At 24.0% G+C, this 7,206-nt stretch overlaps 1 pseudogene; it reads right to left on the minus strand.

Moving 5' to 3' along the window:
* Nucleotides 1-3,947: 3,947 nt before the first annotated feature.
* On the minus strand, nucleotides 3,948-6,963 carry LOC124938338 (annotated as a pseudogene).
* Between the last annotated feature and the right edge of the window lie 243 nt (nucleotides 6,964-7,206).

Genomic DNA, 7,206 nt, shown 5'->3' on the forward strand with positions numbered 1-7,206 from the left:
AAACGTTAGACTTGAATTGAATTTAATTTTACAAATTAAAAACAATTTAAAATTTTAAATAATATTATTTTTATTTAAAATATTAATATATAAATAAATAATTTGTTTATATTTTTACCTGTATAAATTGATTGTTACTTTCAAATTAAGAAATTTTAATAAGTGTTATATATTATCCTAAATTGAAAATTTAAATTACTAGTTAATTCGGGTCACCGTCATTAATAATTGGAATATACCAATATATAGTAATTTGTTTGATGATATATTTTATTATTTAATATAACAATTACGTATTTACTTGATAAATATTATTTAGGTAAAAAATCTGACTTAATTAGATAACTTATTAATGTTTTTAACTTGGTAATATATATATATATGAAAATCAAACAAGATACTATTTTGAATCCTAACAAAAATAAACTTAAAATAATTTGTATACTTTCTCTATATGTATATTTAAAAATTATAGTCCTATGAGTTGGATTAATATAATTAAAATTTTAATTCAAAATTAAAATTTTATAATTATAAAGTAGTCGTAAATTTAAATAAAATTGTAAACTAAATAAATTATTATTATTTAAAATTTATGATTTTATAAGTTTATAAATCATTTAAATTTTAAGTTTTTATACTATTTTATAGAAATGAAGTAAATTTATATTTACACATTAAAAAATTATTATTTATTCAAAGAATTAAATTAATGTAATTAATTTTATTATTATGACTTCTTAGTGTTATTAGTTTGTTATTGTTTTAAAAATAATTTTATATTTAATTATATATATAATAATAATATATTAATATAACAAATTTAAATAAACTTTAAATTTTATAAATTCATACCTTAACAAATATTTTAAATAAACTCGATTTTGCTTACATATTACTTAAGTTGAATGATTCCTATTCTATTATGGAGTTATATTTAAAATTATTTTATTCCATAATGACCTCTTTAAATTAGAGAATTTTAATAAAAAAATCAAACAAAATACAACATGACTCCTAACAAAATAATTTGTATAGTTACATTTTTTATATTAATTATATATATAATAAATTAATTTACATATTAAGTATTTTAAATATATTTATTTATTTAATTTATGTAAACATAATTTTGAAATAATTAATTACTTTCACACTTAAAATTTAATATTTAACATAAAATCAATATCCAACATTCAATTTTATGTCCATTATTATGGATTTATGCTAGGTTTTATTTATTCATATATATATATATATATATCTTTATATTATTGATACTTTTAAAGTGAAATACAAGATACATAATATTTTAAGTAAGACATAAAGTATGGAGTTTTGATTTGATGATTGATATAATGAAATTTTTATTACAAATAACTTATCTAATACATCTGGATAGACATTTCTATAGAAATTGATAATACACCAAAATATTGAAAATAGAGATGAATAAGAAACAAATATATATGTTGAAACAAGGTCGGACTCCTTTAAGGAAATATGTACTATAACGTCTTTCACATTGAAAACAAATTAAATCTTATATAATAATTGTTATAAAGAGCATGTTTAATTATAAGTAACAAACATATCAATATTTACGGCATATATAGATCACGGTGATCATTATCTGTATTATACTGTACATACCGAATATATATCTTCTTTAATCGAAAAAATTGTTGGAAACTAAAATAGTACAAAAAAAATTATACACAATCAATTTGTGAGAGTTTTATTCGAAAATAAAATTGAATCTTAATTTAGAAAATATATATTGAGTTGTCTCAAATCTGTTAATATATATATATATATATATATATATTATCTTAATTAGTCTTATTATGTAAATAAAAATTAAAGTTAGTTTGATGCTACGTATACATGTAATGACTGTATCCATTAAGGCACTGCCACCTTCATCTGTACAAAGAGAACAAATCAATAAATAAAGAAATTGATCCTTCACTTTTGTGTATAAGTGTCATTTTATGAGTGGAATACAAACATTGCATGTATGGGTAGCATCGAAATAACAATGTTATCAATATATGTAGTGCCTTTATCCATTAAGAAAGTGCCACATGTATAAAGAAAAAAATTAACAAATGATGGAGGGGATGCTTCACTTTTGTGTATAAGTGTTACTTAATGAGTGAGATACATGCACTACATGTATTGGTAGCATCGAATTAAGGAGGGTGATGTTTCACTTTTGTGTATATGTGTTATTTTATGAGTGGAATTCATGCATTACCTGTATGGGTAATATCGAGATAACAATGCTATCAATACGATGCTTCAATTTTGTATAGGTGTTACTTTATGAGTGAAATACAAGGACTATATATATTGATAGCATCGAGTTAACCTTTAAACCCTTTGATGAACTTGACTTTTAATTTCATATTTTATTTTCTCAATTTTATAATATCCTTGCCTTGTTATTACATGGTAATTATATACCACTTTCTCTTTTTACCCTTTTTTATTGCCCCACATATAGATATAGATAAAAAAAAATATTTATAAATTAAATATAATCAAATAATAATTAACAATTTTTTTTTTTTGACTTTCATTAATCAAATTATTTAATTTATTAATTAAAATAATTTTTATTTTTTAAATATTTTATTATTATATTTTAATAGATTTTAAAGTTTAAGCCTTTTTATATTAATTATTTGAGAATAAAACAAACTTTCTATATAACAAAAAGTGATTTGTTGTAAAAATTGATTTTTAAATGGCTAATTGCATTATTATCTTTACATTTGGTATCTCATACTTATAAATTAATAATTAAATTATAAAATATGTAAAAGTTGGTATTTTGGTATTGAATAATGATGAAGATCGAAATTTTTTTTAACAAGAATGTGTAAAGAATGATGTGTCATATTTTAAGGACATTCAAAATTTAATAAGAGAGAATTATTAAAAAAAATTAAATCAATTAGAATATGACAGATTATTTCCTACATATTTTTGTCAATATTTTTCTTGTTCTATATATTTCTATGTAGTATTATTTATATTGAAAAGTATAATTTGATTATTGAGAGAAAATCAAATTAGATGTTAGTTTTTTTTTTTTTATATAAAATCTTAAAATTTCTAAATGATATAAGCTCAAGATTTCATATTAGTTTTTAATGGAATTTAAAAAAAAAAAAAATCCAAACATTCAATCTAACATCTTTTTATCAATCAAATTGTCCTATAAATATATAAAATACTAAACATCTCATTATTTAAATATTTTATTAATTATTGTAAAAAGTAATTAAGTAAATAGTCTTTTTAAAAACTAATTCTTTTAATTTTTACATCAAACAAAAATTTTATAAGAAAAAACGTATTATTCTTAAATAACCAAACATCAAACAAGCTCTTCAAAAATTACCCAAAAAAACTCACAATCCAATATTATTTTAAATAAAACAAAGTTTATTTAAAAAAACCACTGATAAACATTATTATTTTCTTATGTGAATATGATAGAATAATACTAAACTTAGTTAGTGGGTCGGATTGGGTTTATTTAAATAAACTTTAATTTATTTATAAAATATTAAGTTGAATGATTTTTGAATATGTGGTTTTTTTCTATAAAAATATTTTTAAAATATTAAAATATAATAATAAAATAATGTTTTGATTATGATTTAATTATAAAAAACTAATAATGAGATTGGTTAGAAATCATTAAAATTAGGAGTTGAATTCAGATCGATTTGAAAATGAAAATTTTCATACAATGAGAGTTTCTATTTACAATAATATACTATTTTTTTCTCCAATTTTATATCCAGTTAAAACAGCTCAAAACAAAAAAGAAAATATTCATCCGATTTAGTTTGTACAAAGTTGTTTGATTTACTATACTCAATCACTTAATGTCATATTCCCAACTCATTTAAATTATTCTACTAATCAAAGAAATATCACACTCTTCATAACTTGTATAAATAAAAATAATATATGTGACCCTTATTAATAAGTAAATAAATAAGTTTTATTGAAACTAAAATTAATTGATACATCTATATAGAAAAGTGATAGAATAACAAACACTTCATCATCATCGATCAACCTCTCCCAATATAGAACATAAAATTTATTTAATTTTGATCTTGGAAAGCTGGAAGAGGCTTTCCCTTGAAGAATGAAGCAATTAGAGTAAGAGCTCTTGCAGGCTCATAACTTGGCACCTCATGTCCTGCTCCTCTAACCGTTGCAAATGTCAAATCTACTTTATAAACTTGAACATACCCACCAACCTATATATATATATTTAAATTAATTATTAACAATTAATTAATAATAATAACAATAATAATATTATACCTCTTGGTTGAATACCCAAGGACGCCATTCATTATTGATGGGGAGTTTCATTGAAGCAATAGAGTATTCACTTGAAGTAACGGGTACCCTTCCATCTACGTCCCCACTGTATTACAAAATATAAAATTTTCAAATAAACCAATATTATCAAACGAGCTAGGTTTAAAAGTATTACCTGAAGATCCATATGCGAATTCCGCCTGCCATTAGCTCTCTCAACTCAGGAATTACAGTTGATACGTAATCCTTAGGGTTATTATAGTGCAGCACATTGCTGTCGTTACCGAGTTTTTTCATTTTTAATATATACAGGGAAGTTTTAAAATAAAAATGTTTGAAGGGAATACTAAAAATAAAAATAACAAAATTTATAATTTACCTGCATGGTTCCCAATCATAAGTGAGGTTAGTGACATTAGCATGGAGGGCTTTTTGGACATCTGGACTATTCAGATAAGCATATGTATATTGGTCAATGCAAGGATCAATATTCCTTATCTGCACTCAACAATTATAAATATTATTTCAAAATTTTCGATTCAACTTATTGTCATCCCTCGGTTTTGAATTGAAATCGAGAATTTGAACGGCTTACAGAGGTTTTCTTAGGAAGTAGAGTGACTTGAGAATTTTTGCAGATTGGAGCGTAAATGTTGTAGATATTAAGACCGTCAACATTAAAAGTATTGGCATCGGATGCATCTATATGCTTTTTGCATTCAATACTGACTTCATCTGCTGAGAAATTGCAGGTTTTCCGAATTTGCTTTCCAAGTTCATCAGAAATTAGGGCATGAGATGCGAAATAATCGTACATCCCAGCACTATCTGTCCCTTCATTAATCACAGCATTTCCAATCTTCATTCAAAACACAAATTCGATTCAGTTACAGATGAATTGATATTGATAAAACTGACCATTAATCCTTTGAAGTTTATGAAGCGATTCTTCTTTGCAGATTTGTTGTGTTGAAAAATGGTGTATGCAAGTTGAGGAACGTAATGTCCGGCGTAACTCTCGCCGGAGATGTAGAAATATCTGGATTTATACTCTGGAAATCTTTCAAGCCAATTCAATAGGAATATGTAATTATCGTGTGCGGTTTTCGTATCGCCTACTACTGAGTAATCTGATGTTGTGTTTGAGTACGAAAAACCTATTTCCTTCTGCTGGCGATTCCAAAAATAGGACGTTTGCGACTGTAGAAGAAACAATGTATTATATAATCAAAGGCGGAGCCAGGATTTGAACTCTACTTGGACTAAACTTTTTTCATAAAATCTATCCAATATCATGTAACAAACAAAATAAATCAAGTTTATTTTCGCTATCACCCTTTAGCGACGGGAATTGTCAATACCGACGGTATTGTCAAAATACATCCCCTTGGACATAATCCGCCCAGGACTGTAATGGATCTGAAAATCTGAAGAACGAAAGAGATGATTGATCATATATATATATATATATATACCTTTGTTCCATGCGAATTTGTTGTAAAACAGAGTTTTTCCATCACTGTGAATACGGAAAGCTCCGAGTTCTGTCATGGCTCCAAATGCAAGAGAAGAACAACCAGGCCCTGCAATTTTTATTTTGCTTTATGTAAACTTAAACAAGAATTTATTATTATATAATTGATGAATTTAAAGATAAACAATAGTAAGCTTTCAAAATATTGACAAGAAAAAAGTGTAGTAATTGATTCAATGTATTGAAAATTTTGTAATTATCTTTCATGTTAATTTTTGGTGTCAAATTATTCTATACACTTTTATTCATTTCTTATTTTTCGAAAAATTTCGACCTACTGCTGATCCCGAGGACAAATCCATCGAAATTTTAAAAAGAAATAACGAGATTATAGTACTAGTTTAGGTTTTAATAAGCACATATCAAATAACGTGGGTTTGAAACAAAAATAAATTGAATTTGAGAAAATAAAGAAAAAAGTCATTAATAAAATGAGTGGAAAATGTGAGTTTTTTTATTTAAAAAATAAATAGTGAATTGAAATAAAAAATTATATTATTTATTATATTATGGACGGGTTGAAACTGATCCACCTGGTTTGAATTAGGCTTTGTATATAATAAAATCATAATTCATAATTTACAATCACCAATAATTGTCCAAAATGATTGATTAAACCAGATTAATTAATTAATTATTGTATTTTAGATTGAATAGGGATTGATTAGAATTTTATTTTCATATTCATTTTGTTCTTATATAGAGGGAAACAAAATATTTTTTATTAAATATGAAAAAAAAAATTAATTAATGAAATTTACTAATATTCTCGTTGTTCTATTATGGCCGGCCTTGGATTCATACCTAACATCTAAATAATTATTTCAACTCACATGTATTAAAATAAATAAAATATATTTGTTTTTCTATATATTTATTTGTTCCCAAATAATTGGTTTTCAGTTGTTAAAATTAAATTTTGTGTAATAGATTGTTCCTTTAGTAACTAAATGAATTCTAATTTTAAAAAAAAAAAAAACAAACTTTGTCGGTCCTGAGTGTGAAGAACCCTCGGTCTTGGGTTCGGAATTCTCAATCCTAGATGATGAGGATTCTCGTCTTGGGTTAGCCATGAGCTAATTTTTCTTTGTGCTAGATAGAAGAATACACTATACTGGCTGACCCGGACTAAATTTCTTGGTCCTCAAAAATATTAAAACGACAACTTTTGCAGTTTTATTTGAGGCAAGGATCTTTTGGTTTAAGGTGTGAGAAACTTCACAAATCTCCCAAGATTATTATGCACAAAAATAAAAAATAAATCTAACATATTTTTAATTTAATTAATGATAACTATTTTTGTATAAAGAATATAT

The sequence above is a fragment of the Impatiens glandulifera genome, chromosome 1 (genome assembly GCF_907164915.1).
Source record: "Impatiens glandulifera chromosome 1, dImpGla2.1, whole genome shotgun sequence".
In the NCBI taxonomy this organism is placed as follows: domain Eukaryota; kingdom Viridiplantae; phylum Streptophyta; class Magnoliopsida; order Ericales; family Balsaminaceae; genus Impatiens; species Impatiens glandulifera.